The following is a 12,171-nucleotide window of genomic DNA, read 5'->3' on the forward strand; positions in this document are numbered from 1 at the left end:
TATGCGGAGACAAGTCGGCGCAGATCAAATTGTCACGGCCGCACAGCTTCGTATCCTTGTTGTGAGAAGGAGATGGGAATTCAGTAGGAGCCTCTGGCTCCTCCTGTTTCATCAAAAAAAAAAGGAGATGGGAAGATGGGAGGACCAGGACTGTGTGGATTTGATTACAGGGGCTGTAGGACAGATTTCGACGGATTCGTACTTTCGTAGGACATGGCGGTGCCATCCATTCAACCCGGAGGGCACAGTGCTCCCGATGGGTTGCTGATCCATTCCGATCCATGATCCTTTCGTTCCAATCCATCATCCATGGCATATATCCATCACAACGTCCTCTTTGTTTACCTAGAGGCTAGTAGTAGTAGCAGAGGATCCATGGCATTATATGATAGGGTGGTACGAGCAGGAGCAGCATGCATGTGTGCTGTGCCGCGCTGTGAGATGTTGCGGCACATCCATCAAATCCAACAGCATGGATCGATGGGAGAGGCCGAGGCCATCTTTTTGACCCGATGGAGATCGCGGAGGACGGCGACCGCAGGGGCTTGTCGTCCGTAGTCGGGTTCGGGTCGGCCCGGGGACGGGGACCCGTCTCTCGCCTCTCGCCTCTGCTGCCTGCCGGCACACGCGCGGCGGCAGATGCTGACTGTCCTGTCCAGCTCTCCGAGAGAGAGACGAGAGAGGAGAGGACGGGGTGAGTGAGCAGGCGGAGCACAGCCACGCCCACTCTGAAGAGCAGAGACAGTCATGTCCGACGTGTGGCTCACACTATAGCTAGTCCTTGTGCCTCCCAACTGATTGTGAACTATTTTTTTTTTCATTTTCACCGAACAGATTAATGTGAATTTTTATTTAGGGCCCCGGAATGTGACAAAAGGATATATGTGGGATTTACAAAATGAAATCACCTCATTGAAAAATTCACCAAAAGTACCCGTCCTAAAGGCTGTAGAAATTTCACAAGAACATTCACCAAGTACCAGTCCCAGAGGCTCCTTTAGAACGTGGGAATTTTACCTGAACAATATAGAAATTTCACATATATTAGTTTATTTTCATAGGAAAAACGTAAGAGGAAAGTTTCCCATGATCAAAGGGAGCCTAAGAGACAATTTTCTGTGTGCCACGGGAGAAATGGTCGATCCGTCTATACCATCGAAAAGTGCAGCGACCCCTCCAAAGTGCAGGCCATTGCCTTCAAATGTTCGGATTAACGACTGACGGACCAGGGTCCTAAGGGTTCCCCGTGGGGTACTACTTGGATAGGCCCGGGGATGGCCCACAATATGTTGAAGGACGTTAGGCAAGGTGACGTGGATTTCAAGCTATTCAGATCGACTTACAGCCTGTTCGGTAGGGCTGAATTGGCTGGCTAGTGCTGTGTCGGGTACCATAAAGAGGGGTCCCTTAAGAAACAACCGAAAAGAAAAAAAATCGCTTAGACCCCGTCAAAATCAAAGCCAAGAGACAACTATTGGATAACCCCCGGCCTTGTCCGAGGCCACCGACTCTCCGCCTCGATCGAGGCCTCGCACGAAAGGCCTCGGACGTCCCACCAAATCTCCGCCTCGCTTGAGGCCTCACACGAGAGGCCTCGGACGGTCTACCGATTTTCCGCCTCGCTCGAGGCCTCGCGCGAAAGGCCTCGGACAGGGAACCGATTCTCCGTCTCGCTCGAGGCCCCGCACACACAGCCTCGGACGAAATGCCGATTCTACGTCTCGCTCGAGGCCGGCTCGGCAATAACCCCGTCGCCTCTGCCTCGATCGATCTCCCCGATAGAGCGTCATGTCCAATTAATGCGACCAACCACTCCCGCGACATCAGCCGGACGACGGCTCGACACAGCAGAGCGGCCGACGAGACGGGAAGTCGCATCAACGCCATACCATCCAGGACAGGACGGGGCAGGGGTTACCGACCACTATGCTTGGTGCTGTGCCCACGACCGGCGCCCGCACTACACTGTGCTACCTAACCCCTGCTCCAGGAACAACGCGGCGTGGGGAGTCAAGTCCGGGTCACTATAGCCTTGAAATCAGTATACAGGACCAACTGCTCCCTCCAAGCCTCGGTGATCTACTTCAGGGTCTCGGCAACCTCAGGATTCACGCCCGTCGAGCCCCCCACGATGGCTCGGCCTCGGCACCAACTGAGCCTCGGCTCTTTACACGGTCAACACGCAGCGACCGGCACATCGCCCGCCATGCTCTGCGTCAAGCTATCACTGGAGCTCCCACGTCGTACAGGATCAGGTGGACAAAGACCGCTCTGTCGACCATGCCATCATAGTGACAAGCTACAGGGCTCGGAAACACCACCTCCGCTCTTAGGACGCCGCGTAGTGAACGCATGTATCACCCCTGTCCCTCCTTCAACTATAAAAGGAAGGGACCAGGTCCGTTTCTAAAAAACGGGCTCACGCTCTCACGAGATAGACGAACACACGCTCGACACCCTGTAATGCGCACGCTTCCCCGCTGCCTGAGATCAACATCTCAAGCAATCCACGCCGCTCCACGCAGAGACCTGGGACTAGCTCCCTCTCTCGCCCTGCTTGTAACCCCCTACTACGAGCATTTTGGTGCAAGGAATACAAGATCGATCTCTCAGATTGGACGTAGGGCACCTATTGCCCGAACCAGTATAAACCTTGTGTTTCTTTGCATCACCATCCGGGATTAGGGGCACGCAGTACATTTTCACTAGTTGGTTGAGGGCTCGCCGGTCCAAAACACCGATAGTTGGCACGCCAGGTAGGGGCACTCTGCGTGTCAGCTTCGTCGTCCCGACAAGTTCTGGATGGCAGACCCCGTGCGACCACTGTGTCTCCGCACGATAATCTGGTTTGGGAGCCTAGAGTTCATGTCTCTAGGACATGAGTACGATATGGTACTTCTCTCACCCAGAGTCCCACTGACCGTCGACGACGTCACGCCCCAGCAGCCTAGGCGCAGGCGGCGCCCAGGCCGCCGCTCTCATCACGATCGCCAGGCACGGCATGGGCGGGACCACCCCGGCACCATGCAAGCTCAGGGCGACGCGCCGTGCTCCACCGGTATCCTACGCCCAGCTGTTGGCACAAGGTCCCTGGTTGGGGGCCTGTCTAGCCTGAGCCTGGACAAGGGAAAGACGCCGGTGGCGTGCAGCGATGCCCCGTCGTCAAGCTCTGCCCCACCACCTCCTGAGGAGTCGACTTCAGCGGAGCAAAGCCTGGCGATGGCACCATCCCCGTACCCCTTCGGGTTGAGAAATGCTGCCGCCACCTATGCTTCCGCTCACATGGAGCCCTCAGGACGCAACCAACGCTTCGCCCTCGACCTCGACGCCACAACTTCGACTCACACCCGCGCCGACTCCTCGGACGAGGACGAGGCGTGGGCCGGAGCAGACTTTTCTGGGCTTTGCGACCCTGAAGCCATGCGCCGTTTCTTGGCCGCAAGCGACTACTGCTTCAGCTACTCTGACTTCGACGACGAAGGCACTTACGACCCCACTCACAAATGCTTCCACATCGAGCTCGGGATGTCAAGAGCGGGCGATGAGGATGAGGGGATAGGTAACCATTCCCCGCTTCGCCAGGGGGCAGGCGGCGCCACACCTCCATGCACTGTCCCACCGGCAGCACGGAACGAGAACCTTGCCCCTGGACAACTTCAACGACCGGACCTGGAGCAGCTCCATGAGCTTCAGGCCAAGGTTGAACAAGACCGACTCCTTCTGCAGCAGCTCCGAGACACTCTCGAGCAGGAGCCGCGAGGTCGCGGTGATGGCGGAGGAGCTCGGCGGAGGGCCCGCGACGTCCACCACCGCATCAACGATGACGAAGGGGGTGAGCAAACCCCAATCTTCAATCACGCTAGCCAGAATGTCGTGGCAGCGGCGATGCTAGTCCGAACGATGCCCGAGCCCTCTACCACGGAGGGGCGATGGGTCCGCGGTGAGCTCCGGGACCTCCTTGAGACTGCCGCGGTGCAACAGGTCGAAAGTTCCGCCTCTCAACGGCACGGAGGCACCTCGAAACTTCCCACGGCACCGCCTCAGCAAGATAGGGAGGCCTCGGTTCATCCCGAGCCTGCTCGGGCACCGACACCCAACAGGGTCCCCTTGGTTCACGACCGCCTCGGCAACCGACGCAAGGCACAGGGCAACCACAAGGTGGTCAGCAGGCGATGGCGCCATGACAATGAGGGGCCCGCCTGGGGCTACCATCCGCACCGAGGCGGCCGCTATGATAGTGGGGAGGACCGTAGTCCTTCTCCTGAGCCGCCTGGCCCTCGAGTTTTTAGCAGAGCCATCTGCGCTGCTCATTTCTCGGCCCGGTTTCGGCAATCGGCCAACCTCATGAAGTATAGCGGCGAGACCAATCCCGAACTTTGGCTGGCCGATTACCGCCTGGCTTGTCAGCTAGGCGGTGTGGACGATGACCTGCTCATCATCCGCAACCTCCCGTTGTTCCTATCAGACTCGACGCGAGCCTGGCTTGAACACCTTCCTCCCTCACAGATCCACGACTGGTGCGACTTGGTAAGGGTCTTCGTCGGGAACTTTCAGGGCACATACATGCGCCTTGGGAACTCCTGGGACCTCAAGAGTTGTCGCCAGGGACCGGACGTGTCTCTCCGAGATTTCATCTGGTGCTTCTCCAAGAAATGCACCGAGTTGCCAAGCGTCGGCAACTCGGAAATTGTCCAGGCTTTCCTCTCTGGCACCACCTGCCGAGACCTGGTCCGAGAGTTGGGCTGGAACGTGCCAACCTCGGCGGCCGCACTCCTCGACATCGCCACCAACTTTGCCTCGGGCGAAGAGGCTGTTGGGGCCATCTTCCTCGACAACGACGCCAAGGGGAAGCGGAGGGATGAGGCCCCCGGGGCCTCGGCTCCCCACCTCCCCAAGAAAAAGAAGAAGGGTCGCTAGGGGAAGCAAGAAGTCCTCGAGGCCGGCCTAGTCGCGGCCGCAGAGCGCAAGAATCCCCGAGGCCCCGGGCTCTTCGACGATATGCTTAATAAACCCTGCCCTTACCACTAGGGCCTGGTGAAGCATGCCCTCAAGGAGTGCACCATGCTCCGGCGTTACTACGCCAAGCTTGGGCTCCCCGACGACGATGCCAAGAGGAGGGGTGCCGGAGATAGGGATGACAACAAGGACGACGGGTTCCCCGAGGTGCACAACGCCTTCATGATCTTCGACGGGCCCTCAGCGTGCCTCACGGCACGCCAGCGAAAGAGGGAACGCTGGGAGGTCTTCTCGGTGAAGGTGGCCACTCCCCGGTACCTCAACTGGTCTCGGGAGGCGATCGCCTTTGACCGGGACGACCACCCCGATTATGTCCCAAACCCCGGGCAGTACCCACTTGTCGTCGACCCCATCATCGACAACACCCGGCTCACTAAGGTATTGATGGATGGAGGCAGCGACCTCAACATCCTCTACGCCAACACCCTGGAGCTCCATGAGCTCGACCAGTCACAGCTCTGAGGCGATGCCGCGCCCTTCCACGGCATCGTGCCAGGGAAACGCACGTGGCCCCTCGGGCGCATCGACCTGCCCGTCTGCTTTGGTACTCCCTCCAACTACCGCAAGGAGGTCCTCACCTTCGAGGTGGTTGGGTTCAAGGGAAGGTACCACGCCATCCTAGGGCGGCCATGCTACGCCAAGTTCATGGCGGTCCCCAACTACACCTACTTCGAGCTCAAGATGCCGGGCCCCAACGGCGTCATCACTGTCGAGTCCACGTATGAGCATACATACGACTGCGACGTCGAGTGCATCGAGTACGCCGAGGCTATCATAGAGGCCGAGACTCTCATCGTCAACCTCGACCGACTCAGTAGCGAGGCACCTGACTCCAAGAGTTGTGCTGGGACTTTTGAGCCCACGGAGGCCGTCAAGCTCGTCCTGGTCGATCCCATCTGCCCCGACGACCGGGCGCTGAGGATTAGCGCCACCCTCAACATCAAATAGGAAGTTGTGCTCGTTGACTTCCTTCGCACGAATGCCGATATGTTCGCGTGGAGTCCCTTAGACATGCCGGGCATACCGAGGGAGGTCACCGAGCACGCCTTGGACATTCGGGCCGGCTCTAGGCCGGTGACGCAGCGCCTGCGCCGATTCGACGAGGAAAAGCATAGGGCCATCAGAGAGGAGGGGCAGAAGCTTTTGGCGGCTGGATTCATCAAAGAAGTGTCCCATCCGGAGTGGTTAGCTAATCCTGTATTAGTTAAGAAGAAAAATGGGAAGTTGAGGATGTGTGTAGACTACACCGGTCTGAATAAAGCATGTCCAAAGGTCCCTTTCCCATTACCTCGAATCGACCAAATCATTGACTCCACCGCGGGATGTGAAACCCTATCCTTCCTTGATGCGTATTTCGGTTACCATCAGATCAAGATGAAAGAGTCCGACCAGCTCGCGACTTCTTTCTTCACACCATTTGGCATGTACTGCTATGTGACTATGTCGTTCGGCCTCAGAAACGCAGGGGCCACATACCAGCGGTGCATGACCCAGGTCTTTGGCGAGCACATTGGGCAAACCGTCGAGGCCTATGTGGACGACATTGTGGTCAAGTCCAGGAAGGCCAGTGAAGGGGTCGAGATGGCAGACTAGAGGGGGGTGAATAGTCTTTTCTAAAATTAATAGCATCGGCTAACCGATATAAATGCTGAATTAAAACAATCGGTCTAGCCAAGACTACACCCCTCTATATATGTTCACTAGCACCTAGCAAAGATACTAATTATGCAACTAAGGTGCCGGGCCAGCTAGAGCTCTCCTAAACAATCTTAGGAGTAAGGTCATACAAACCTATGCCACTAGTACTTTAAGCAACAAGGGAGCTCCTACACATGCTAGTAAGCAAAAGCACAAAGCCAACTAAGCTCACTAGCAATGCTCAATAACAAGGCAACCAATGCCAAATTAGAGAGCGCAAATACTTAGCTACACAAACTAAGTAATGTGACTAACAAGGTTACACAAACCAAATTAGCCACGCAAGGGAGCTACTTCTATGCTACACAAGCAAGAAGGTAATTAGCAAGCTACACAAGCTATCTAATTACAAGAGCAACTACACAAGCTTAATATGTGTAAAAGTAATTGCAAGCTTGTGTAATAGGGATGCAAACCAACGGGAAGAACAAGGTTGACACGATGATTTTTCTCCCGAGGTTCACGTGTTTGCCATCACGCTAGTCCCCATTATGTCGACCGCTCACTTGGTGGTTCGGTGGCTAATTAGCATCACCCACTAAGCCCGCACGTCGGGCGCCGCAAGAACCTACCCCTTGAGTGAGGGTAGCTCAATGACACGCTTTACTAAAGTTGCTCTTCGTGACTCCCGTGGGGCGAGCACAATGCCCCTCACAAAGCACTTCTCCGGAGCGCCGCACAAGCTTCTTGCGGGCTTCGATGGAGACCACCACCAAGTCGTCTAGGAAATGGCAACCTCCAAGAGTAACAAGCACCATCGGCTTGCAACTCGATCACCTAGTGCCACTCGATGCAACCTCACGATGCAATCGCACTAGAATTGCTCACTCACACAATCGGATGATCACTATCAAGTATGTGTGAGATGGAGGGCTCCTAAGCACTCTCAAGCATGGACACAAAGTCCCCCAAGGTGCTCCACACCAGCCATGGCCGAAGGCCACTTCTATTTATAGCCCCAAGGGCTAAACTAGCCGTTACCCCTTCACTGGGCAAAAGTCGGGCTGACCGGACGCTCCGGTCGTGTTGATCAGACGCTCCGGTCGTGTTGACCGAACGCTGGACCTCAGCGTCCGGTCGCCCGCAGATGGCCATGTGTCCTGATTCCAACAGTCACTTGACCTGACCGGACGTAGCAGCTTCAACTGACCGGACACTGGACCCTCAGCGTCCGGTACAGTAAGGTACATGAGGCGTATTTCTTCGACCGGATGCGTCCGGTCCACCTTGATCGGACACAGACCAGCGTCCGGTGCAATACCCTAGGTACTGTACAGACCAACCACTTGACCGGATGTAGCCCTTCAGCGTCCGGTCGCCGAGCGACCCAGCGTCCGGTCAATAGACCGACGCCAGCATCTCACTGTTACACATTACCGGACACGCCGGTCCCTCAGAGGTCCACCGTCCGATCACTGTATAACCAGCGACACTAACTCGTTTTTACTTCTAACTTCTCCACCCTTGCTCCAATGTGCCAACCACCAAGTGTATCACCTTGTGCACATGTGTTAGCATATTTTCACAAACATTTTCAAGGGTGTTAGCCACTCAACTTGCCACGCCACTCGATCCTAGCGATGATGCAAAGTTAGATCACTTGAGTGGCACTAGATGACCGATATGCAAACAAGTTTGCCCCTCTTGATAGTACGGCCATCTATCCTAAACCCGGTCATAAACTTCTCTACACACCTATGACCGGTGAAATAAAATGCCCTAGGTTATACCTTTGCCTTGCGCATTCCATTCCATCTCCTCCAATGTCGATGCAACACATGCACCAACACGATCAACAATGATATGATCCACTTCATATCATCACATGATCATATTGGTTCATCGATCTTGACTTTACTTGCTCTTCACCGTTGCCATCGTCCATCGGCGCCAAGTCTTGCTCAAGCTTCGCCGCCATGCGGTCCATCACTCCAAAGCCTTTGACTTGCCCTTCACGCTTGCAACCGGTCCATCAAGCCAAGTCTTGTCTTGATCTTCTCCACCTTGATCACATGACTCAATGTCATGTCTCATGTGCATCTAAGCTCCTTCATCATCACATGTGTGAGCTTTGCAACATCTTCAAGCCATTTTCACCTTCATGGCATATGTTGCTCACACACATGTACCTGTGGACTAATCACTTGTGTATCTCACATAAACACAATTAGTCCACCTAGGTTGTTACTCAATTACCAAAACCAAACAAGGACCTTTCAATCTCCCCCTTTTTGGTAATTGATGACAACTCTACAAAGATATGGAAATTAAGCTCTTTTGGATTCATGTTGCTTGCCCAAGCAATTTTACCATGTGAAAATGATTTTGGACAAGTACCACAAACCCAAAATGGTAGTATTAGCTCCCCCTACATATGTGCTAGAATGTTTGATTTGAAGCTCACACATATGCATAGATTAAAAATGTGGGAGAGTAAATACAACAAAATGATGCTAAGGTGTATAGAATAAACCTTTGAAGCGTGTACCAATTGGAGTTGCACCTTTAAGTTCATCCTTAGCACCATGGTTAGCTAGATATCACTTGGCAATAAAAGCACTAGATACCTTGTGAGATCAACATTAAAAGCAAGGTACTAGCATTACTTGAAAAACATACCAAGTGTCTAGCTATCATCCTATGCATGCTAGTTATCAAATCATCATTCAAGTTCTACAACTAGCATACACCACACAAGCATGCATATTGAATTTGAAAGCTTATGCAATGCAAGCAAGCACATGAATATGCACATTTCAAATGCAATCAATCCAAGTTCATGAGCTTGCTCCCCCTACTTGTGTGCTTCTCTTGTCCAAGAAATTATGATCCATCTCTTTTCTCCAATGTTGCTCCCTCTTTGTCCATATTCATGTCCAACCTCCTAAGCTTTCATATCTTATCTCTCCCCTTGCACAATTTATCTCTCCCCCCTACAATTTATCTCTCCCCCCTATAGAGGCTTTTATATCTTTGTACAATCTCTCCCCCTTTGTCATCAATTTCCATAAAAGGTGTGCTTCTTATTGATGCAAAGGTATACATTTGGGGTAGATGGTTGAGGCTTGAATCTTGCATTTTTGATGGACATCTTCATGATTGTTGGAATGACATCACTTGTAAATACCACTTGTAGCTTGTACCACTTGTATCTTGTGTAGGGCTTCTTGAGATACCACACATAAGATCTTTGATCTTGATATCAATTTGTGGGATATCTCCCCCTATGTGATAGCATGGGTCATCCATTTGATACACTTGAGCTCTTGTAGGTGAGGGGTGCATTCTTCATTTGATGATCACTTAAAGTTGAGGATCACTTGTGGAACCATCATCTTGCATGATTGATACTATGTATAGATACCACTTGTAGGAAGTGAATATCATTTGAAAAAATCTTCTAGTATGGAACCACTTATTTGATTTATCAATAAAGACCATTTCTTGAACATTTGCTATTTTTATGAGTACCACTTATAGGATATCACTTGTGAGTTGATCTAGACATCACTTATGAAATCTTGATGAAATACTTGAGTCTAGATACCACTTGAAACATACAAACTAGATATCCATTTGCATTGTTGTCTTATGCTTGTACTCTTATCACTATCATGAGCTTCTATGGTTGACTTGAACTAAATTGATTTGCCTAAGCTTTCAAGTCCGGTTTGAACCAATAACAAGCTTCTTCACACCTCTTGCAAGGGTTATCTTGCCAATGTTATACTTTGTCACTTGTTAGCAATCCAAATTAAGTCAAGTACTTGGGTTCACTAGCTCATGAACAAATTCATGTACTAACAACTAGATCAAGTAATCATTCAAGCAATAGTGGTAGGCTATGAATTTAAACATTTCATTTGTTATGCATGATCCTATGAAGCATGTACTATATGCACTAACCGCATACTAGTAAGGGATGAAATGATCATGCACATTACAATGATACCTTTGCTATGTTGGAGTAGAGGATAGTCACATAGATTCCAATTCATTACTCCAATAGCAATGTGAAGTCCAATTTTAAGCTTGGTGAAGACCAATAGATATCATGTTGAATTTCATTCTTCACCCATATGAAATGAATACCACTTATGATCAAGTGCACTTTCTTGTTGTGGTTGACTTGCTTTATCTTTTGATCTTTGCTTGCATGAGAGTATCAATTTGAGAATACCACTTGAAATATCATGACTAACTCTCTTTTGGGTGTTGCTTGCTTTTCTTGATCAATCCTTTTGATTGCTTCAACTAAGCATCTCAAATGTCCCTCGGATCACCAATTCCATGTTAGCCTTCCAAGTACCACACTTGGTTTACCTACACATAGGCGGCAAGCCCCTACACTTAGGGAGAAGTGACCTCTCTCCAAGAATCATTCTTGATACTCACTTGAAATAACTTGATTGATTGATCCAAGTGATGGACTTAACTTGATGAGTAACCTTGATTCCTTCTTTAAGTCCTTTTCTTTCTTCTTGTTTAAGTCCTTTTCTTTCTACCAAATGATTTCCAATAGTCACTAGAACTTAACCTTCAACTTTATCTTGAGTTTGATCTTGATCTTCCAATTTGAGTACCAAATATGTGCAAAATACACCCTCCATAATCAAATGGCCTTGTACTTGTTTCTTGTCATGCTTCTAGATCATCTCAAAACCAAACTTAGGTACCTCTAATACTTATAAACATGTTTCCAACTTGAGGACCTTTCAATCAAAGTGATTCTAGATCAATCCAACATTTGTCACTTTTCTGATAGATTTTGTACCTTTCAAAGAAATAAGCATATCCACCAAAGTACAAATCTAAATACCACGAAATTTGGTGGAGATGTTCTTTGCTAAGTTATCTAGCAGCTGTAAAAATTAGAGCTTCATTTGACTTCTAGATTGCTGTCAAATTTCAATTCTTCCACCACTGCTACATGCTGAAAACAGCTGCACTATAGCTGACAAGAACTACTCCAAAACCGAAGCATTTCTTATCCGATTCTTATGAAATTTGTACAGCGTCTTATACCATAAGTCTAGAGCATGTACACCGATTTTTATGCCAATCCAATAAGTTTTCAATACTCAAACATGGCTAAGTTCACAGCTAGCTCAGATTTTGCAATATAGGACAGATTTCAACACTTGAGCTGTTCTTCATCAAATATGAATCAAACTTGAAGCTAACTTGTTTGAATACTTCCATAAGACATATATCCATTCAAATCACTTACTAAATGTCATCTCATGAATTTATCCAATACAAATCAATCCAAACTTGATTACTAAGCAATTATCCATTCAATCAACTTATAGCATGCAACTTTGCATATTTATCCAATTCAATCAACTCATATGCACCCAAATGAAATGATCAACAAGAGATATACCTTGATTAGCTCATGATCATCCAATTAGCAAGCTTGAACTCAATTATTTGCAAGTCATCAAGTATATCCAA

Source organism: Miscanthus floridulus, chromosome 2 (assembly GCF_019320115.1).
Source record: "Miscanthus floridulus cultivar M001 chromosome 2, ASM1932011v1, whole genome shotgun sequence".
NCBI lineage: Eukaryota > Viridiplantae > Streptophyta > Magnoliopsida > Poales > Poaceae > Miscanthus > Miscanthus floridulus.